Source organism: Mesoplodon mirus (genome assembly GCF_964341445.2).
Source record: "Mesoplodon mirus genome assembly, chromosome: X".
Classification (NCBI taxonomy): Eukaryota; Metazoa; Chordata; class Mammalia; order Artiodactyla; family Ziphiidae; genus Mesoplodon; species Mesoplodon mirus.
Genome location: NC_138981.1, coordinates 23,573,986 through 23,598,293, shown reverse-complemented (window position 1 = coordinate 23,598,293; position 24,308 = coordinate 23,573,986). Strand labels below are relative to the sequence as shown.

General features: G+C 39.0%; 1 pseudogene across 1 annotated transcript; it reads left to right on the top strand.

Annotated features, from left to right (window-relative positions):
- The first annotated feature begins 1,068 nt into the window (after positions 1-1,068).
- Positions 1,069-15,443, top strand: LOC309796941 (large ribosomal subunit protein eL31-like; annotated as a pseudogene). Its single transcript has 2 exons — positions 1,069-1,121; positions 15,067-15,443. The product of its transcript is annotated as a large ribosomal subunit protein eL31-like (transcript).
- The last annotated feature ends 8,865 nt before the right edge of the window (positions 15,444-24,308 follow it).

Sequence of the window (24,308 nt, the reverse complement as noted above, 5' to 3'; positions counted from 1 at the left end):
AACTCTAGGAATAACTTTAGATGTCTCAGTGGGTTGAAGAGTTAATGGGATATAAGGAAGTGAAGTGATTAAATGTAAATAACACCATCATGAAGTCTGGCTATGAAAGGAAGGAAAGAATACAGTGACTGAAAGGGAACGAAGTGTCAAGAAAGGGTTTGGGGGGTTTGTTGAGTTTATAAGATGGAGCATAGGAGATCAGAGAAATATTAGAAAACGTAATGCCTAAGAAGTCAGGAGTTACTGGCATCCAGAGTATGGGTGAAAATCATAGTTTTAGCCACAAGAAGGTGTACCTTCCATTCAGACAGGCCAAAAGTTTTCATCCAACTAGGTGTGGTTGCAGACGCTGAAGAAGTTGGTTTCTATTTTCTCTTGTGAGATGCACAGCAGGAGGCAGAATTGTATACAAAGTGAGTGAAGAGATGGTGGAGCAGTAAGTCTGAGCAGAGGGGAGATGTACACAGATGCTGAAATGAATGGGAAAGAGTCAATGTGGACAGCCTAAGGATGGAAATCATGAATCTGTAGCAGCACCAAGCTAAGGGAATGAAAGTACCTCTTTGGGTACACGGAGGCCCAGATTTAAAGTTCCAATGACATGCAGAGAAGATTGTTGGGCTTTTGCTTAATTAGTTTCTTTTACCTTGGTGAATACAATGGAGCAATGGTGCAAGATGATCAAGAACACCGGCAAGAGAGTGGAGGAAGTGATGGTTTATGGATAAGGAGCTCAATCACAAGAGGACTAGAAGGGGTTGTGGAACCAAAGGTCTCCATGAGAGCAAAGAAAAGGGGAGGCAGGAAAATGAAAGCAGAGGACTGGAAGAACTATATAGGGTGTAGTGAAAAGTTGAGATATGCAAATTTTAAAGATTTCAGAGGAGTAACAACTGTTAAGAGGGGACAGGTTATTTTCATGAGAGTAGGTACCTGAATGGGATGGAAATGAAGCTCAGTGAAGTACAGGAGGTCAAGATAGGAAGAGATCTACTTGTGTAGCTCTTCCTTGTTCATACAATGATGACAAGGTAGAAAATAATGTGTGAGCCAGGTGTGAAACTGTCAATGGATGATGGCATGGACAATGAGTCCAAGGACAGCAACAAGAAAAGCATCAGGTGAGGCAGCTAGATGACATGAGCTCCAGAGGAAAAGGCACAGAAGAATGCAAAAGCCCAGCAATGAAGATCAGAATCTCCACTTAGGAAGCCCATCTCAACACCCAATGCTGAGTGAGTAGGTAGTTAGAGAAGATGCATCCACTAGGGAGAGTTGCAGGAAAAGCAATAGCTCTGGAGGGCAAGATAGATGTGTCAAGCAAGTGCCATCAGTTGCCTACTATGGGGAGTAGAGATCCCAATACTTCTGCCCACTGCATCCTGATCAGTTGTCAAGGCAAACAGTCCAGTCCAGCACTGGATGCAACAATGTCTTATTCACATAGAGAAGAGACAGCAAGGTCAGCTTCAGTAGTGGGTGTCAGTCTCCCACGGCCAGCACATCCCTCCTGATTTGCAAGCACCCTTCTTGTGCCGAAGAAGGAAGATACAGTAGTGGGGATGGCCAAGGACCACACCATGCAGACGCTTAAAACCAACAAAGGAGCACACCTGAGTCTGAAAGAGAGGAAGATATGCCCCCACAAGGTGATAAGCCCATCACAAACTGTGAGGATGCTTTATCTCCTGGTAAGGAAAGTGCCACCCCCCACAAGGCCCATTCTTACGTGGCCAAAAGACCCCACGTGGGAGAATGCCTTTCCTAACAAGAAGAAACGTTCTTCCTCTTGAAGGAGATTGAGGACGCCATGAAATGGTGTTCGGAGGGCCAAGTGGGAAGGTTTAGACTGAATGGGAGTGATAAGAGCCAAGGGAGAAGACAGCGGTGTGGAAATGAGAACAGAGGAAAGGATGGAGCACAGTGAAAGGGAGTATTTGGGAGCATTGTCAAGATCCCCCAGCAGTCATTCCCAGCACTCTTCTGATGAAAAAGTGATTCCAATACCTATGGGGAGAGTCAGCTGTGGCCTTGATTATGTTTCTGAGGCAGGTGACTTTGCCAGACTTTTTATTTTTATTCCCATTATTAAGCCTTACTTTTAATATGGTAAACCTTTTCAAGTTCTTTTTGGAAGTATGGTATAAATTTTTCTTTAAAAAAAGAATAAACACTTGAGCAAAATAAAACTTTAGATAGCTTAAACTGGGATTGTTTTATAACATGATTGAGTATTAATAATAAGAATAATAGCTGGCATTTAATGAGTCACACATTGGACTAAAGGCTTTACAACTATTGCCTTATTTACTTCTGACAGTGATAGATCATATTTTTATTTCTAGCTTTCAGAAAAGAGAACTAAGACATAAAGAAGTTATCTAACTTATGGTAAGCAGCGCCCAGGGCAAAACCTACTTAAGGGCACTGTGAGAACTTTACAAGGACAAAAAAGAACAGAATAGTAAAAAATTTCAAAGTGGAGTGGGTCATTTTGAGAACACTGGAGAAGGCGGCTGAAATAATAACAGCAAATTAGGTAAGTAGTTAAGGATTGGTAACTACTCTCAGGATACTTTAAAGAGTAATAATCATGGCAACTATTAAACTAACCATGAAAAGTTAGCTTTATGTGTATGTGTCTCCTTCCATAGAGCTCAAAGTCCTTGAAAAGGAATCTTTTCTCTGAAGCCCACACTATAGTGCTATGTATCCTGCAGATGTCTTTTTTGAGACTGGTGGTGTCTGCTTGCTTAACAGTCAGAAATGCAAAGCACAGAGAATTTATATTATTGCATCTATTTTGAGGCAGCAAAAATGAGGTCTTCTTACCCAATAGGATATCTTGATAAAAGTGTTGTCTCAATGGACAAAGGCACAAATAGCCGCCATATTGCTGATTTAGAGGGTCTTCCCCTAACATCCTCCAAAGCTGTGTTTCTTCGTTTTCTTAACAAATACTTCCTTGCTTACTCCTCAGCTATTTCAAAGAACAATAAAAACTGAGAGTAGAACTTTTTTTCTTATAAACTAGATGATATAAAATAGAAAAAATAGTTCCAGCAATGTGGTCTTCTCCCTACAGTTAATGGGTATGTTCTATATAGGCGCTGAGTTGGGAGTTTCTAAGGAAAAAGAATGGCCTTCAAAGACAAAAATATCTGGGGCTTGAACCTCCATTGTGCAACCTTCTAAATCTTTAATCTTAGGGGAAATTTTCCTCAACTTTCTTGAGTCTTGGTTTCTTCATCTACGAAATGTGAGGCAAAAAGTACTTCGAAAGTTCTTGAAAGATACAGAGGGTCTGGAACAGAGGAGGCATCCATAAATGCGAGAGTGTCTGGCAACCTCCCTCCCTTCACAGTAAGGTAATAGCCTTTCTTCCACTTCCCAACTGGTTTTAAAATAAAAATTATTGTTCAAATTTGTTGCAAACATATCTTTTGTTTTTGTTTTGGCTTTGGTTTTGGTAGTGGTCTTGCCTACCTCCCTATCTCAAATTTATATTATATTATATATTGTAAGTATGTGACTACCCCAGAAACTTTGCAAATGTACTTTCTTTGTCTAATTCATTTAGAGCACTTTGACATGGATCATTCCTTGTACACAGTGGTATTAAATAATTATTGACAGCTTGACAGCATATATTTACTTTAACCCATCATTCTTTTTCTACTGGCAAATAATTACAAGATTTCTTCCAAGGAGTAGCCTACATTTTGTAGCTTTAATGTCAAAAAGGCAAGACTTGTCAGCTAAGGAGCAAGGATGATGTATTCTACAGTAAAACTGGTGCAACATCAAGGCTCAGGCTGGACACTGTGGATTCTGGATCCAGAAGTCTCAAGATTTTCAGTTTCAGTAAATGCTGTTATTCATTCTAAGAGTCCCCATCACTCAATTTTTACGTGCAGTCTGGATAGCTGAAACACGCCTGGAACATTCACTAATATTTAGCACACTGGGAAGGGTTTCTCCAACAATTTGAGATTCATTCATTCACACATGACGATATGTTCCCTGGTTTCCTAGGAAAGGTCATGTACCTCCTGAAGAGCAAAAATTCCATCAAGTCTGCATCCCCCAAACTTAAAAACATTAAATGTGCTCATTTATGAAGAAATCCCTTTTAAAGTTAAACGTTTTACTTCTGTTTATTGTTGGTTTAATAAACATCAAGAACCATGACAACGTAGGATGCATCAATACATCGCCCCAGATCTATTCTTCCCTTCCACTGATCTCCATCCCTCCATCTACAGGGGTCAAGAGGGAGGGCAGAACTTCCATGCTTCTAGAAATTTCCCCCATCCCTCCTCCTCCTTCCTAATCTCTCCATCATTCTTTATTTCAAGATCATTAACTAATCCCATATACCCTCTACTTCTGTTTCTGTCCGTTAACAACCCAGATCTCTTGGTTTATACTCAATGCTCTGAACCCTTTCCACTATGCCCTCTAAAGATAGTTTCAAACTTTTTTTGTGACAGGACCCTGTAAACTCTTAAACGTAATTGAGGACCTCCAAAGAGCTTTGGTTTATGTGGGTTACATTTACTAATATTTGATGTATTCAAAATTAAAGGAAATTTTAAAATATTAATTCATTTTAAAATAATAAGTCCATTATATGTTAACAAATATTACATATTTTTTATGAAGAAAAAAATTAGTGAAAAGAGCGGCATTATTTTACATTTTTGCAAATCTCTTTACTGCCTGGTTTAATAGAAGACAGCTGGATTCTTATATCTGCTCCTGCATTTAATCTGTTGTGACATGCTATTTTAGTTGAAATATATGAAGAAAATACAGCCTCACCCAGATATGTGGTTAGAAAAAAGAGGATTATTTTGAGAATCTTTTTATATAACCGTGGATATTATTCTTTAACACTATATCAAAACTCAACAAATGGTAGTTTCTTAGCAGTTAGTTGCCATGTGAAACCAAAAACCGTACTACTAAACTTATTTTTACTGTTACATTAAAATCCATTAGTCTATCTTGAACTTTGAATGGATATTTTACCCACACATGATTCTATAATATCATGTATCACTCATTTGGAAAACATTGTGTCACTGACTTATGCAGATTTTCCAAATGTTGACACATTTTATTATACAATAGTTAAAAATTACATTTGTTAGTATCACCACTAAACTCATCTGAAGAGTCTTTAAGTGTTGGGAAACTATCACCTTAGTGGATAAAAGTTTTCCAAAAATCAAAATCATACTCGAAAGCTCAAATTTTATCATTGGCAACAAATATTGTCAGTCATTTTCCTTGAAGTAACATGTTCAGTTCATTCACTTATGAGAAATGGCCAAATACCCAAGTCTGGGTAGCCATCATTTTTTCTGTCAGTCTTTCTTTCAAGTAAGAACAGTCTTCAGGGAAAAAAAGCTGTTGGTTCAGCTGGCAGCTCAACCAATTGCACCCATGATTTTCTTCAAGCCAACCATTGTACCTCGGTATGTAGAAAAAGTGTTTTATGCATTTTTCCCATTTAATCACAGTATAATGAATACGTATGCAATCAAAGGTTGAGACTGAATACACTGCTGTTCTAGAACTCATGATCAATCATCAGCAAAACCCCCTGAATGTTATCTGTACTATAAAAGGGGTGTAAAGGTTGAACAAAGGGAGCTGGAATTGTTACAACATATTGACATGATCCTATAATCTCTTTATAAACCTTTCTGTAAACTTCAAAAATGAGCTTTGTCATCTGGTACTTACACTTTATCCTTGTACCAATTAGGATGTCTTTGACTGCAGGTAAAAATAAACCTTACTCAAAATGATTTAGATAATCAGGAAAAGTTGTTAGCTCTCAAACTGAGAAATTTCAAGGCAGGGTATCTTTAGGGTTGGTTAATTCAGGGCTCATGGTCCCAAGATGCGTCTAACATTTCCAAGTGACTCATGAATATGTGACAGGTCCAGTATAGACCACTTTTTTTAAAGTCTTTATTGAATTTGCTACAATATTGTTTCTGGTTTATGTTTTGGTTCTTTGGCCAGGAGGCATGTGGGATCTTAGCTCCCCGACCAGGAATTGAACCTGCACCCCCTGCATTGGAAGGCGAAGTCTTAACCACTGGACCACCAGGGAAGTCCCGAGGTCCAGTGTATAATACAATGCTGCCCTTTCCTATGAGTCTTTTTATAAGAAGGAAGAAACCTTTCCCAGAGCCCCTCTAGCAGACCTCATCTCTCATTTCATACCACCTTGCACCGCGCGTCCACACCTACGCCAAATAGCAGATACAAGGAATGGGATCTCCATAAAGAGCTAAGATTAATCCAAACTTTAAAAAAAGAATGCCTATACATGTATAACTGAGTCACTTTGCCATACAGCAGATTGGCAAACCACTGTAAGTCAACTATACTTCAATCAAAAAAATATATATGCAAAATGAACCACCAAAACTTAAATAAGAATGCTTCTCTTCTGAATGCCTAAGACTGCTTGAGCCAGCTCACAAATTGGGAGGAGGAGTCATGAGCAACGAACACAGGGGCGCCTCAGTGTGTTTTTCTATTTGACTAAGACTGATTCCTCCTGAAAAAGAAATGTGATTGATCTTGAAGATTAATGTTGAATGGTACAACACAATGTATTAAATAATTTATTGAAATAAAACTAACTTAAAAGGCAAAAAAAAAAAAAAAGATTAATCTAAATTTACCCTTGAGCTTTAGGTAAGGCAACCTTCCCTAAGGGATGAATACCTGAATAAAATCAGGTTTCATTCAAGAAAGGAGAAAATGGGGAGGGGGGTTGGGGGTAAATGCCAACCGTGCCCGGCCCACAGCCTCACTGCTCTCGCCCTCACACGTTAAAGGTTGCTGACGGCAAACCCCTGTGACTCCTGACTTGAGGGCTTTTTACTGGACATGGAGCTATAAACCACGCAGAGGGCAGGCCAGATGTGCCATAGAATTAGTGGCCCAGGAGTAGCCCTCAACCAATGATCCACGGGGAGTTGTTGGATAAATATCCAGCTTCCTGGGCACCCATTTGAGATAACTTTGAGATGCACTGTACATTTCCCAGAATTAACCAGTGGAATAAGCCCCGGTGGGAACCACTTAACATACTGCACTTTTTTTGGCTGCCCTCCTTGCCCTCTGTCATTTCTTCTCTTCCCTTACCAGTGTTTCATGTTACCGTCTTCCAAATGAACTATTTGCAATAGCATTCTTATCTCAGGATCCGCTTCTGGGGGAACCCAAACCAGAAAAACAGTCCTTCCCTCAAAAAAATCCACTACAATCAGAAACTCAGAAGCCCTTTTTCAATTCTTTGTTCTCAGAGCCTTTATTAACACCTTTCTCCTATAAGAGTTCCTGCTTTCTGCCAAACGCTGAAAAAATGAATAAAGAAATACTTACTCTTGTTTAAGCATGCACACAAAATATTTTTATTAAGTACATAAAATTAATCATGTTGCCTACTATACCCAGGTGCCTTCTCAGGAACGACCTCCCCCCAGCCTCCGCTCAAAGGGCAGCCATTTGTAGCCACACTTTGACCCAAGTATAACCAATCCTTTGGCTGGCAGTGCCCACATGGTATGAAAAGATAAAGACAATCCAGTTTCCTCTCTTGAAAATTTAAATTAGGAAATACCAATACCAAGAGAATGAGGAATTTCACTGTGTGAAGATGAGCTGGAGTTATGAACGGTTTGTCAGAGCCATAAGGCAGTAAATAGAAATTATTATGAACCGGAAACTATGAGAAAAGCAAAATTATGATGGGTGAAGAAATGATACACAAAGAAAAGGAAAACAGTAAGCAGATAGCATCAGTTCCAAAAGAAGTAGGCAGACTAGGAATACTCGAGTTTTATTAATAGGGTAGCTATGGAATGGAGGAGGCTCATGAAACTCTTTCAAGAGTTGTTTCTGCTCCTACCTCTCCTTCCAAAAACAATCTCCATGAGGCTTGGCACTGTTACAGCTACTGAACTGAATTTTCATGAGATTCTGTCTCCTTATTGGCCATGTCTGTCCTGATACCAGTTCCCTTTACAGGAAGAAGCTTGAGTTAATGTCTAACAACCAATATTATAATCAAAATGCTTTTTAAAAAAAACAATCACAGAAAAAGCTGGATTGTTTTCAACATACAATGAGATGTTTAAAATGTGGTCCAAGATGCACAATAACGTGAATTTACTTAACTACTGAACTGTACATTTAAAAATGGTTAAGAAGGTAAATTTCTGTCATGTGCTTTTTAGCACCATTTTTTATATACCGCTATGAGATAATATAAAGAAAATAGGGAAAAAATGGGACTTGGTACACAGTTATAAAAGAGTTTAAAATAAAGCATCTTGTCATGTGATACACACACATAATAGTGGTATTCTTCCAGAATAATAGAATGTTACCCCTGAGTTAAGAGTCAAAGAAAAATAACCTGGTATTCTACTCTTAACCCCACACCCAAATTGAGGATTTGAGAAGATTAAAAGTAGTTAGATAGAGGAATTTTGGAAAAATATATTGATTTGCTGTGATGGCTTTTCCCGAACCTAGGGAAAGAAGTATATTGAGACCACCTGAAAAGTTTCACCTATTTGTCTCACAGGTGCAGAAACAACCGGATAAGGGTCAGACTCCTCCGTAAGTAATGTTAGGGTCCATCACCTGGCTAGTGCACTGCTTTAAAACAGGAATAAAAGAAAGGTCACTTCATTGGGGGTCATGTGCATTCCTAGAATAACTTGGGAGAAACATGTAGTCTACACATGAGCACGTTAGTGTAGCTGCATCTCCTGTCTTGTCCAAGAGAGTCCACTGAAGGAACAAATAGAAGCTGAAAGTGCCAGCAGATGACTAGATGTTAAGGAAGGAGTTAGTAACCAGCCAGCCAAGGGCAATCAGAGATGCATTTGCCCTCTCAAAGGAAGTAAAAGTGAGAGTGAGAGACCCCCAGTGATGAGAGGAAGAGAGGCAAAGGGCCCCAGGGTCTCTGAAGAACCCATAAAGGTGCCCCTAAAAGACTCAGCCTTAAACACCTGCCAGATCTACAGAGTACGGATGCTACATCACCAAACAATGGCAGGCAAGCAAGAATATTCTTGTCCTCTTTACCCTCTGCCTCTTCTAGCTCTAAACCTAGAGGGGGGTCTGAAATTTCTTTGGAGGAAGAGGGATTAACACGAAAGAGAAAAAGAAAAAACGAACCAACCAGAGTCCCCACCCACCCACCCACTGGCAACCAGCCTGCAGCAAGCAAAGCAGAAGAAAAGAGAAGATTTACCTTCCAATGGAATGTAATATTTTGACAGGACAATTACCGACGATAGGTTGTTTTATTACCTAAAAGTGGACACCAAAATCACGGGACTTGGGCTTCCCTGGTGGCACAGTGGTTAAGAATCCGCCTGCCAATGCAGGGGACACGGGTTCGAGTCCTGGTCCAGGAAGATCTCACATGACGCGGAGCAACTAAGCCCGTGCGCCACCACTACTGAGCCTGCGCTCTAGAGCCCGCGAGCCACAACTACTAAGTGCATGTGCCACAACTACTGAGCCTGTGCTCTAGAGCCCGTGAGCCGCAACTGCTGAAGCCTGCGCGCCTAGAGCCTGTGCTCCACAACGAGGAGTCTGCGCACCACAATAAAGAGTAGCCTCTGCTCACCACAACTAGAGAAAGCCCACGCGCAGCAACGAAGACCCAACGCAGCCAAAAATAAATAAATAAATACATAAAATTAAAAAAACAATCACAGGACTTCCCTTAAATTTTATCAAAGGCTAACGAAACAACCAGCCCCACAGAAAAAAAGTTAAAGAGATACTGGGAGACAAAAATAAAGTTGCTTTATAATTACACCCCATGAACCCTGCTTATTCAATGGAAAGGTTACAGATATTTAATTATAGGAAACAGGCTGGATAAAAGTAAAAAAGGTTCAATCTGATCATATAAACCTTACATTTTAAAAATAACCAAGGAGGGGCTTCCCTGGTGGCGCAGTGGTTGGGAGTCCGCCTGCCGATGCGGGGGGCACGGGTTCGTGCCCTGGTCTGGGAGGATCCCACATGCCACGGAGCGGCTGGGCCCGTGGGCCATGGCTGCTGGGCCTGCGCGTCCGGAGCCTGTGCTCCATAGTGGGAGAGGCCACAGCAGTGAGGGGCCCGCATACTGCAAAAAAATAATAATAAAAAATTTTTTTTAATAAAAAAATAAAAATAACCAAGGAAAATACCACAAACTTTTATTTGAATAGGGACAATATTTTTGAGTACAAGCAAAGGTACAAGCAAAATAAAACAAAGTATGACAATGTATCTTGAGTTGATATCTAAATAGTTCAAGCAACTGGAGAGCATTAGAACATCACACATTTTTCTATGCAGAAAATGTTGTAAATTTCTATTTTCCAAATTGCAGACCTATTACTTTGCAATATATACCATCAAAATTGAAGGCCTAGGCCATTCTCTTCTCAATACTCCTTAAGTTTGGGTATCTCTTTCTAACAGGTATAATGAAGCAGATACAGATTTTAAGCATAACAATAAAAATATTAATAAGAATAGTTATAATTTATTGAGCATTCACTCCGCATCATGCTTGGTGCTGTAAGACTGACATAATCATCTTATCTGACCTTCAAAGTGCTATTGTAGGCAGGTAATTGCTATTGTTATTGCCATTCCTGCAGATAAAGACATTGAGGCAGAGAAAAGTGAGGTAATTTGTCCAAGACCACGGAATTCGTAACTGCCAGAACCAAACCCAGGACCTTCACTGCTATAGTGTGTTTTACGTTGCTGAGAAAACATTCAGAGCAATGAGAGGTGTTTTAGAGTACTGATCAGTCACCAGGCTTTGATTTTTGACCTTGCAGGGGTCCCAGGCTCCTTTAACACCTATGCCATTGGGACACTCGCAGTGGGTATGTTTTCTCCTGACAGACAAAAATCCCAGTTTCACGTGGGCCTGCCAGTGAACTAACCTGAGTGCTTAATCCTCTCAGCTCCCAGCTACGTCCCTTTAATAAGTCCTAAAATGATTAAAATAAATCCTCTTTACCACTCCCATCAGCAACAAAATTATTAACAACTGAATATGATTTCCGTACGTTCCCGGTTTGCCTGGAGACAGAATTCAGGAATCTATTAAAATTACTTCTGGCCATCAAGCAGAAAAACAAACATGCTTTCTATAATTCCTTCTTAATAGCACTGGACCAATTGACCAAGCACCATGACCTGCAAACAACTACACAGTTCCCCCCAGTGACAGCATGCTGGCACTATTCATTCTGCTTTAAAAATAAATAAATAAATAATAAAAAGCATCTTCCTCATTACAACCTTGATGTTTTCTACATTGGTAGATTCTAATATTTTGTTTGTAAATGATCCCTCATACCTGTGAAAACTGAGAGGCTTGTGCTACTTCTATAAATAAATAATATATTCTTCTTTATAGCAAGGAAATAACATACCAAAACCATATAATCATTCCTATATACATATTATCTTCAGAATACATTTTTGCTTCAACTGAGATTTTTGTCAGAAAATCCAACTGGGTGATGTGATTGGCTGCATCCTAATACACTGAGGGTCACAGGGAGAAGCTTTCACTTCTCCCCTTGCTTCTGGGTTCCAGGGTGCCCCTGACAGAGGTCACAGCCTCCCTCTTTCCCCATGTTTCTCAGTCCTGTGTTTTTTTTCCTTATCATCATCCTTCCCTGCTTCTCTTCATTTTCGTGTCCTCATTAACTTCACTGTCCTCATCAGATGACTCAGAGTGATCACAGAGGGATGACTGGTAAATGAACTGCATTAGCAATCAGTTTACTTGAGGCTGACCCTGCCCCCTTATAGGTGTGAATTAGGGAATTAGAGAGTCAAGGTAATGGAGGTTGGGGGGGACAGTGAGAGCGAGAAGGAGAGAAAAGGGAGGGAGGGAGGGGGAGGGAATGTGACATCGCAGATATTTGTAGCAATGCACTTAGAAGAGATGTTATATGATAAATGTGTTATGTTATGCCATTCTTACCGTGATAATAGATCTTTGGGAAAATATATATATATACACACACATACATATATATATACACACACATATATACACACATACATATATATATATATATATATATATATATATATATATATATATATATATATATAATGCTTTAGACGAAAGCCTAGAAGAGTTTTAGGAAGAGAATCTGGAGTTTCTCCTTGATTCTTCTACTCATAATTTTTTTCCTCAAATAATTCCATCTCAGTTGGTACAGGGTGGAGGGTGGAGAATGGGAAAAAAAAACATATCTGGCCTTTATTTAATGTGGGTGTAGTTTTGAAATTCAGGCTGTCTGTCCAATAGGATTGGATTACCTACCAAATGTGTTGGAGTATCTAAAACGCTTCTTTAAATCCCTGAGGCACTTCTGGCTTGCCAACCGTATGTTGAACCACAAATATTTACATCAATGTGATTCAGAAAAAAAATTACTTGAAACAGAGATTTTTCCCTACAGATAAAGTGGACTAAAGATTCTTGCACCAGGTTGGTGAAAGGTGTGTGTTATGGACTGATCTGCGTCCTCCGAAATTCATATGCTGAAGTCCTAACCCCCAGTTAGGACCTCAGAATGTGACAGGATTTGGAGACAGAGCCTTGAAAGAGGTGATTAAGGTAAAATGATACGGCTAATATGATTGGTGTCCTTATAAGAAGAAATTAGGACACAGACAAGCACCGAGGAACACCAAGTGAAGACTCAGTGAGAAGACAGCCATCTACAGACCAAGGAGAGAGGCCTCAGCAGAAATGAACCCTACCAGTATCTTGATCTGCAACTTCTAGCCTCCAGAACTGTGGGAAAACACATTTCTGTTGTTTAAGCCACCCAGACTGTGATACTTTGATATGGCAGCCTGAACCGACTAGCACAGTGTGCCATACAGATCCCAACCTTCATCCAAGTTCCCAAAGATCAAAAGTCAGAGATTGGAATTGTTTAACCATGGATATGGTAAGGAAATGAAGGGAACTCTGAAATTATGATAGGTAAATGGGGCAAAAGGGTAAATTAAGGCAAAAATACCATGTTTTACTATTCCTTACCAACTTTCAAAATGGGCTGTGACTTACAGGTTGGGGCCAACAATATTACGAACATTAGAGACCTAGAAAGACAGAAAGGATAGCCTTTTTGTAATTTTCATGCATTTTTCTACAACACAGAACATGAATTCTGGGATTCCTTTGGGATTTGGGGACAGGAAGGATAGACAAAACAAGGAGATGTCCATAGGAAAATAAAACTGCCTGGTCTTATGCCATGGCCTTCCCGTTTCATATTGAATAGATGCCTTCATAAAGAGCAAATGTAGTGGGAATTCCCTGGCGGTCCAGTGGTTAGGACTCCAGGCTTTCACTGCTGAGGGCCCGAGTTCAATCCCTGGTTGGGGAACTAAGATCCCACAAGTCACGTGGCCAAAAATAAACACATAAACATAAAGGTATTTAAATAAAATTTTAAAAAAAGAGCAAATGTAATGCTTCATAAGCCACTGAAAACTGAGAGGAAGTAAGAAACAAAAGTCTCATCAAAATATGTGCCTTTCAGTCAAAGAAAGCATAATGCATTATCTCCCAAATTACATGAGGATGTTTCAAAGTTCAGTTAGAACTTTTCCATTTGGATACAGGAATCTTAATATACTTAAGAATCAGCCTGAGCTTCCCTGGTGGCGCAGTGGTTGAGAGTCCGCCTGCCGATGCAGGGGACACGGTTTTGTGCCCCGGTCCAGGAAGATCCCACATGCCGCGGAGCGGCTGGGCCCGTGAGCCATGGCCACTGAGCCTGCGCGTCCGGAGCCTGTGCTCCGCAACGGGAGAGGCCGCAACGGTGAGAGGCCCGCGTACCGCAAAAAAAAAAAAAAAAAAAAAAGAATCAGCTTTACCCATTACAACCACCGTCGTTTTTTACTACTTATATTAACACATTTTACTGAATTAGCTGTACTTTTGACTTGACAATGTGTTTCACTACAGAAGTCAAAGGCCCATGTGTATGTGTGATTGCACCTGTTGAAGTGAAAAAGACACCCACAGGAGTTTAGACATTGTGCAAAATAAAAATGAAGTATTTGGAGGAATGTATAACTGTCTCTAAATGAAATTTTAGGAATTTTCAACAGGGAACAAAGACAAAATAGCTATCCTAAACAGTGTTTTCTTGAAGTTTTCTTTTCCTTTTCACTTTTTTTCTCCAGGCAGCTTATCTCTATTTTAAGCTCTTGGCCTCCATTGATCTTTACAGATTCTTAACCTTCTGTAACCACACTTTATTCTCTAGAGGGAGATTTATCTACAGGCCTCATTTCTATGATTCTGCTGTTATTAGCTTAGTAAGTATTCTCTTTCACACTCGCTGCAAAGTGGTTTTCTAACAGCACAAAAAAATAAATGAATAAATTAAAAATGTGACTTCATTTGCTGCACACAAGATCTGTACTTAAAAATAAGAAGCAGTTTTTCTTTTATATGCTAGTAAGAAATTTGCAAATCCATCAGGTCAAAATAACCAGCACATGCAAAATGCCTGTTACTTACCACCAATTTTATTTTTAAGAGATATTTGAATATTTGGAAGAATTGTCAGTCTGTACATTTTCCTTTGATTACAGAGGAGACAGCCTGCCATTACATCAGAAATACTTAATATTACAACACTAGGCAGCTCAGAAACATACAACTCCTTCTACTTTGCAACCTGTATTTTTTTGAAAAAGGTCTAGGCCGTGTAGTTTATGCCAAATTCTTTAAGAAGGTGTTGTATGCTTAAAGCCTACCTTTCATTAGAATCATAGATTAAGATCTTAGCAATTATAACATTTCTTTTTCGCTAGGAAATGTTTCTTATGTGACTTCTACAAATACATTACTTAGGTTTTTACTGGTATCTAATATATGCATATGTGCTCACCACTGTTGCAGGACATGCAGGAAATATGAAAAACACCTAAGCACTTCCAACCTGGGTCCAGCAGAACAGCTCTTGCAAAGAAGAGGGGCGAGAAGCAGAAGGACCATCCTGCCATCAATGAGGTAGCTACCACAGAATACACTATCAACATTCACAAGTGCATCCAGGGAGTGGGCTTCAAGAAGCTTGCCCCTTGGGCACTCAAAAGGATCCAGAAATTTGCCATGAAGGAGGTGGGAACTTCAGATGTACACAATGACACCAGGCTTAGTAAAGCTACCTGGGCCAAAGGAATAAGCAATGTCCCACACTGTATCCATGTGCAATTGTCCAGGAGAGTTAATGAGGATGAAGATTCACCAAATAAACTCTATATGTTGGTTAGATATGTACCTGTCACTACTTTCAAAAATCTGCAGACAAAATGTGGATGAGAACTAACCACTAACTGTCAAATAACATTATAAAACCTCAAAAACACACACACACACACATAAGATATGGTTTCCATATTAAGTTGCTTAAAATTTAACTTAAGAGAAGGTTAAGAAACATAAACAACCCAAGACTAAATTCAACTAAATCCTAAGGATGAGTTCTGAAGAGAGAAACTTGAGTGAGAATGGAAATAGACAATGAAAAGCTCAGAAAGGAGGTTAATGTAATCTAACCTTTGGATCAACTGACCAATTGCTTTCTCTCAGAGAACATTATAATTGACATTTTGTAAATTCATCAACTGTCATTCTCATCCATAATTCCATTATTTACACTTCACTGGAAATAGTTGGAAAAATTAATTTATTGAGCACATACTATGTGCCAAGAATTATGTACACTCTTTTACACAGATTTTCTCATTTAGTCCTCAAAATAACTCTACAAGTTATGTTATATTGCCATCTCATAAATTAAAAAATTTTTTTTAACTGCTAGTTAAACCAGTTTAGGTCCCCACTAAAAGGAACCAGGATTCTTGGAAGAAATGGTTGATCCAGAGTTGGGGAAGGTAAAGTACAAAGTATACCTGGAATATTTTGTGGGGCAAGAAAGTAAGGAAGCAAGATAACAGAAACATGAAGAACTACAATCCTGCAGCCTGTGGAACGAAAACCACATTCACAGAAAGACAGACAAAACGAAAAGGCAGAGGACGGTGTACCAGATGAAGGAACAAGATAAAACGCCACAAAAACAACTAAATGAAGTGGAGATAGGCAACCTTCCAGAAAAAGAATTCAGAATAATGATAGTGAACATGATCCCGGACCTTGGAAAAAGAATGGAGGCAAAGATCGAGAACATGAAAGAAATGTTTAACAAAGACCTAGAAGAATTAAAGAACAAACAAACAGAGATGAAGAATACAATAACCGAAATGAAAAATACACTACAAGGAAACAATAGCAGAATAACTGAGGCAGAAGAACGGATAAGTGACCTGGAAGACAGAATGGTGGAATTCACTGCTGCAGAACAGAATAAAGAAAAAAGAATGAAAAGAAATGAAGACAGCCTAAGAGACCTTTGGGACAATATTAAACACAACAACATTCGCATTATAGGGGTCCCAGAAGGAGAAGAGAGAGAGAAAGGACCCGAGAAAATATTTGAAGAGATTATAGTCGAAAACTTCCCTAACACGGGAAACGAAATACCCACCCAAGCCCAGAAAGCACAGAAAGTCCCAGGCAGGATAAACCCAAGGAGAAACACACTGAGACACACAGTAATCAAATGGACAAAAATTAAAGACAAAGAAAAAATTACTGAAAGCAACAAGGGAAAAACAACAAATAATATACAAGGGAACTCCCACAAGGTTAACAGCTGATTTCTCAGCAGAAACTCTACAAGCCAGAAGGGAGTGGCATGATATATTTAAAGTGATGAAAGGGAAGAACCTAAAACCAAGATTACTCTACCCAGCAAATATCTCATTCAGATTCAATGAAGAAATCAAAAGCTTTACAGACAAGCAAAAGCTAAGAGAATTCAGCACCACCAAACCAGCTCTACAATAAATGCTAAAGGAACTTATCTAAGTAGGAAACACAAGAGAAGAAAAGGACCTATAAAAACAAACCCATAACAATTAATAAAATGGTAATAGGAACATATATATTGATAATCACCTTAAATGTGAATGGATTAAATGCTACAATCAAAAGACACAGGCTTCCTGAATGGATACAAAAACAAGACCCATATATATGCTGTCTACAAGAGACCCACTGCAGACCTAGGGACACGTACAGACTGAAAGTGAGGAGATGGAAAAAGATATTCCATGCAAATGGAAATCAAAAGAAAGCTGGAGTAGCAATACTTGCATTAGATAAAATAGACTTTAAAATAAAGACTGTTATAAGAGACAAGGAAGAACACTACATAATGATCAAGGGATCAATCCAAGAAGAAGATATAACAATTATAAATATATATGCACCCATAACAGGAACACCTCAATACATAAGGCAAATGCTAACAGCTATAAAAGAGGAAATCAACAGTAACAAAATAATAGTGGGGGACTTTATCACCTCACTTACACAAATGGACAGGTCATCCAGACAGAAAATTAATAAGGAAACACAAGCTTTAAATGACACAATAGACCACACAGAGTTAATTGATATTTATAGGACATTCCAACCAAAAACAGCAGATTACACTTTATTCACAAGTGCACACAGAACGTTCTCCAGGACAGATCACATCTTGGGTCACAAATCAAGCCTCGGTAAATTTAAGAAAATTGAAATCATATCAAGCATCTTTTCTGACCACAACGCTATGAGATTAGAAATAAATTACAGGGGAAAGAAACGTAAAAAGCACAAACAAATGGAGGCTAAACAATACATTACTAAATAACCAAGAGATCACTGAAGAAATCAAAGAGGAAATCAAAAATTCCTAGAGACAAATGACAATGAAAACATGATGATCCAAAACCTATGGGATGCAGCAAAAGCAGTTCTAAGAGGGAAGTTTATAGCAATACAAGCCTACCTCAAGAAACAAGAAAAATCTCAAATAAACAATCTAACTTTACACCTAAAGGAACTAGAGAAAGAAGAACAAACAAAACCCAAAGTTAGCAGAAGAAAAGAAGTCATAAAGATCAGAGCAGAAATAAATGAACTAAAAACAAGGAAAACAATAGGAAAGATCAATAAAACTAAAAGCTGGTTCTTTCAGAAGATAAACAAAATTGATAAACCATTAGCCAGACTCATCAAGAAAAAGAGGGAGAGGACTCAAATCAATAAAATTAGAAATGAGAAAGGAGAAGTGACAACAGACACCACAGAAATACAAAGCATCATAAGAGACTACTTACAAGCAACTCTATGTCAATAAAATGGACAACCTGGAAGAAACTGATAAATTCTTAGAAAGGTATAACCTTCCAAGACTGAACCAGGAAGAAATAGGAAATATGAACAGTCCAATCACAAATAATGACTGAAACTGTGATGAAAAATCTTCCAACAAACAAAAGTCCAGGACCAGATGGCTTCACAGGTGAATTCTACCAAACATTTAGAGAAGAACTAACACCCATCCTTCTCAAACTCTTCGAAAAAATTGCAGAGGAAGGAACATTCCCAAACTCAATCTATGAGGCCACCATCACCCTGATACCAAAACCAGACAAAGATACCACAAAAAAAGAAAATTACAGACCAATATCACTGATGAATATAGATGCAAAAATCCTAGACAAAATACTAGCAAACAGAATCCAACAATACATTAAAAGGATCATACACCATGATCAAGTGGGATTTATCCCAGGGATGCAAGGATTCTTCAATATATAAATATCTAACAAATTGAAGAATTAAAACCATATGATTATCTCATAGATGCAGAAAAAGCTTTTGACAAAATTCAACACCCATTTATGATAAATACTCTCCAGGATGTGGGCAAAGAGGGACCTACCTGAACATAATAAAGGCCATATACGACAAACCCACAGCAAACATCATTCTCAATGGTGAAAAACTGAAAGCATTTCCTCTAAGATCAGAAACAAGACTAGGATGTCCACTCTCACCACTATTATTCAATATAGTTTTGGAAGTCCTAGCCACGGCAATCAGAGAAGAAGTAAAAGGAATACAAACTGGGAAAGAAGAAGTAAAACTGTCACTGTTTGCCGATGACATGATACTATACATAGAAAATCCTAAAGATGCCACCAGAAAACTACTAGAGCTAGTCAATGAATCTGGTAAAGTTGCAGGATACAAAATTAATGCACAGAAATCTCTTGCATTCCTATACACTAATAATGAAAGATCAGAAAGAAAATTAAGGAAACAATCCCATTCACCATTGCAACAAAAAGAATAGAATATCTAGGAATAAACCTACCTAAGGAGGTAAAAGACCTGTACTCAGAAAACTATGACACAGATGAAAGAAATCAAAGATGACACAAACAGATGGAGAGATTTATCATATTTTTGGATTGGAAGAATGAATCTTGTGAAAATGACTATACTACCCAAAGCAATCTACATATTCAATGCAATCCCTATCAAATTACCAATGGCATTTTTTTACAGAACTAGACCAAAAAATCTTAAAATTTGTATGGAGACACAAAATACCCCAAATAGCAAAAGCAATCTTGAGGGAAAAAAACAGAGCTGGAGGAATCAGACTCCCTGACTTCAGACTATACTACAAAGCTATAGTAATCAAGACAATATGGTACTGGCACAAAAACAGAAATATAGATCAATGTAACAGGATAGAAAGCCCAGAGATAAACCCACGCACCAATGGTCTACTAATCTATGACAAAGGAGGCAAGGATATACAATGGAGAAAAGACAGTCTCTTCAATAAGTGGTGCTGGGAAAACTGGACAGCTACATGTAAAAGAATGAAATTTGAACACTCCCTAACACCATATACAAAAATAAACCCAAAATGGATTAAAGTCCTAAATGTAAGACCAGACAGTATAAAACTCTTAGAGGAAAACATAGGAAGAACTCTCTTTGACATAAATCACAGCAAGATCTTTTTCAACCTACCTCCCAGAGTAATGGAAATAAAAACAAAAATAAACAAATGGGACCTAATGAAACTTAAAAGCTTTTGCATAGCAAAGCAAACCATAAACAAGATGAAAAGACAACCCTCAGAATGGGAGAAAATATTTGCAAACAAATCAACGGACAAAGGATTAATCTCCAAAATATATACACAGCTCATGTAGCTCAATATTAAAAAAACAAACAACCCAATCAAAAAATGGGGGCTTCCCTGGTGGCTCAGTGTTTGAGAGTCCGCCTGCCAATGCAGGGGACATGGGTTCGTGCCCCGGTCCGGGAAGATCCCACATGCCGCAGAGCGGCTGGGCCCATGAGCCATGGCCACTGGGCCTGCGTGTCCAGAGCCTGTGCTCCGCAACAGGAGAGGCCACAACAGTGAGAGGCCCATGTAACGCAAAAAAAAAAAAAAAATATATATATATATATATATATATATATACACACACACACACACACACACACACTGGTATCAGGGCCCTGGCATAGAAATTTTTATCTAAATGATTTGGGGTGAGTCCCAAGCATCTGTATTTTGTAAAAGACCCCAAGTAATTGTAATGATTAGCTAGGTTTAAGAACCATTCTAAGACCTCAAGAAAATAGACATGTGTATGGGTGCGTACGCACACACACACAAAGTAACATCTCAGACAGTCTGTAGCAGCTTGGCCCCAGTAGAGAGAAATACCAAGCAGATGATAAAAGGAAGGACAAGTTAGTGAACTGACCCTCAACACACAGTGTGGACCTGATTCAATGACCAGTGAAAGTCAGTGAGGTGCCAAGAGTCCATTTACACCATTGATTTAACAGCTCACTGAGCTGTATTTCTTTATTTGCTTGCAGTCCTTTTTCAGGATCAGGCAGGCCCCATAGAGAGGGGTCTAGCAACTTTGGATACGCCAACAACCTTAATTCACCTTCAAGGAACACCATTTAGGAGACATTGTAAAGTGTAGCTGCGATACATGGGGCCCAGCGATCCCAAGTCATCTACTTTGTTGTAGAAGAAATGGGGTAGATATCAACAAAGGGAATTATTACATCACATCCTTCTTATTCCTCAATACTGAATGAAGTTATATCTGTTTCATCTGTTTGCAAAAGTGAAGCATCATGAAAATTAAAAAGTAATACCTTGGGGACTAGAGTTTTCTTCACAGAGGTGCTATCTAGTAGGATAGGAAGCCTTGTTGTCAGTAACATAGAAAGAGATCATTCTTGTAAGGAAAAAGTCTCACACTATTTCTTTCTTTTTTTTTTTTTTTTTTTTTTTGCAGTACGTGGGCCTCTCACTGTTGTGGCCTCTACCATTGCAGAAAACAGGCTCCGGACACGCAGGCTCAGCGGCCATGGCTCACGGGCCTAGCCGCTCCATGGCATGTGGGATCTTCCCGGACCGGGGCATGAACCCGTGTCCCCTGCATCAGCAGGCGGACTCTCAACCACTGCGCCACCAGGGAAGACCCTCACACTATTTCTTAATGATGTAGGTAAGTATTTGGATCGTGCCAAAAACAAAATCAAGTTATGAAAACTTTACTCAGCTTCATGGTGTGAAGAAGACGGAAGAAAGGCCATAACAAGTACTTGATATGTCACTGCTCCCTGTCACTCCTGCTCATTACCATAAACCCCACCAGCCTCTGGTCACTTAATTCTTCCTACCAATTCCAATCTCATTTCCTTCAAGAAGCCACTCTGAGCACTGTGCTTTGTAAGTAACCTTGCTTTCCTCATTATCACTTCATGATTCATTTGGACTTGGTGTGACATTGTGCCATTACTTATCTTTTTATGGTACCTCTTCCCAGTATCTCAACTCTGCTCATCTTGAAGATAAAAGTTCTGTCTTGATGAGGCTGGCGCCAATGGCCGGCGTGGGAGGCGGCACCTCCAGAGAAAATGACCAAAGCAGGTGAATATACCAAAAAATATTCTGCTAAGAAACAACCTGGGAAGGACCAGCATTCCTGCTCTGACTCACCTGTAAAGCAGAAAAGCAAAGGAACTGGGCAAAATAATTCTTCGGTTAATAAACCAATTAAAAGTGAGTCTTCGAGGGCTTCCCTGGTGGCGCAGTGGTTGAGTCTGCCTGCCGATGCAGGGGACACAGGTTCGTGCCCCGGTCTGGGAGGATCCCACATGCCGCGGAGCGGCTGGGCCCATGAGCCATGGCCGCTGAGCCTGCGCGTCCGGAGCCTGTGCTCCGCAGCGGGAGAGGCCGCAACGGTGAGAGGCCCACGTACCGCAAAAAAAAAAAAAAAAAAAAAAAGCAAGTCTTCGAAAAAATACATTTCCATTAAGAAAGAGAGTAGAATAGTGACTGTTTCATCAAAGACAACTAAAAGTAAACTCAATCTACTAGAACATTCTGAAAGTGATACTCTTGGATCTGATTCTGAATTTCAAGAAAGCATCCATACTCTATCACGCCTAACATAGGTCTAAATCTTTTAAAATTATGTTTTTGCCTTCAAATTGTAATAAATTATTTATGTTTTTATTATAAAAAAAGTTCTGTCTTACGTTATCAATACTTTATATTTTTCTCATGGAGCCTGTATACAATACACACAGCACTTACTAGGTGTTCAATATACAGAAGTCGCTTGATTTGTTACTAAACTTCTTATCTGTTTTGTGAAGAGTAAGTTTTCTCCCTAATCATTTGAAATATGTGTAACATTTCAAAAGTCCCAAGCAGATTAGAATTGCTATTAGTGAACTTCCGATTTCCAAGCACAGTGGGACCATTTAAAAACATGAGTTTAGACCAATACAACTTTTTAAATGTCAAATTAAATACTATTTGGGGCTTTTCTCTAAAGGCATTCGACCATTCCTTGCTTATCTTGAACATGATAAACTGTGCTCCCACCTCAAGGCTTTTGCCCTTGCTTTTCAATTCAGCTAGAACGTTCTGTCCTCTCAGCGATTCATACCTCCCTCTTACTTTTCATCCAGGTCTCAGCTTAAATATTATTTCCCTTCAGAAAGGGACTCCAAGACCACTCAATTTAAAACAGCTCAAACTCACGCTCTCTCTCACATTACCTTACTCCGTTTTCTTCATCACACTTAAATATCAGTATACATTTTCTTTCATTACAGTGAAAATATCTCATGCATCTATTTGTTTATTACCTAGTTTCTGACATTCAAGTGCATGCTCTCTGGGGGTAAGGAACTTCTCTGTAATGTTCACCCCTCCATTCCCAGTGCTCATAACGTGGTGCACAGCAAACACCTGATAAATATTTGCTACAGATACGGATTTTGAAGAGACCGAAAGTAGAAAAGCGAGCACTCCCTTACTCAGAAACGGGGTAAACATTTGAAACTTAAAATCAGTTCTCATTTACACGTCTACTTCCTACGGGACCCCTAAGTTCTTAGAAGAAAGAGACCTGAAACCAGTTACATGGAGTTGACAGAGGACAGAACTTGCTTGATAAAAGAAGTGGCGGCAATACAGGCTGTTAAGAAAAACTGGGCCCCTCCTCTCTCTTCTCAGGCATGTATCAAATGACTGCAGGTAATATTAAAATAATCATTATTTGTTGAAATGAAATCAATAAATATTTAAATTAGTCTACCTTGTCAATGATCATTTCTCTCATTTCTCCTTCTACGATATTGGTATAATTCGCTCATGTTTGACAACTCCCTGCCAAGAAAGATCAAGTTCATACATTAAATTAAAATGATCAAGAGTATTAATAACATTTATGTGCCTATGAGCAAGCAAGTAACATTTACAGTGCATTACTCAACCGTGAATTTAATGCCATCTTTAGCTTCAGTAACCTTGGGATTTTTTTTAATAAGCTCTACCATCCTGAGTTCAAAGGGTATACATATCTCAGGACCATGCAACTTCTCTTCTTCCTTCCTTATCTCTAGCAGAGCTTTTTTTTTTTTTTACTTAACTCCAGGATGAAATTCATCAGGTTTTCTTTATATTCTCTCAAAGCAGTTGACACTTCAGTGACTTAGATGTTCGACGGCATTTGTTCAGATGTCTTTCTGACATTGATCCACAGTGTTGTAATATCGTTCCACCCCAAAGTTTTTCACCAAGAGAAAATTGTTTTCTTTACCATTATATGTATCAACAGACTAATTCAAATCAATTCCATTTGAACCTTCACTAAAAATGTTTTCCTGGTTTTGCTACCTTAGATGCCTGAGATCTGCCCTGATATGCATTTTGTCACAAGCA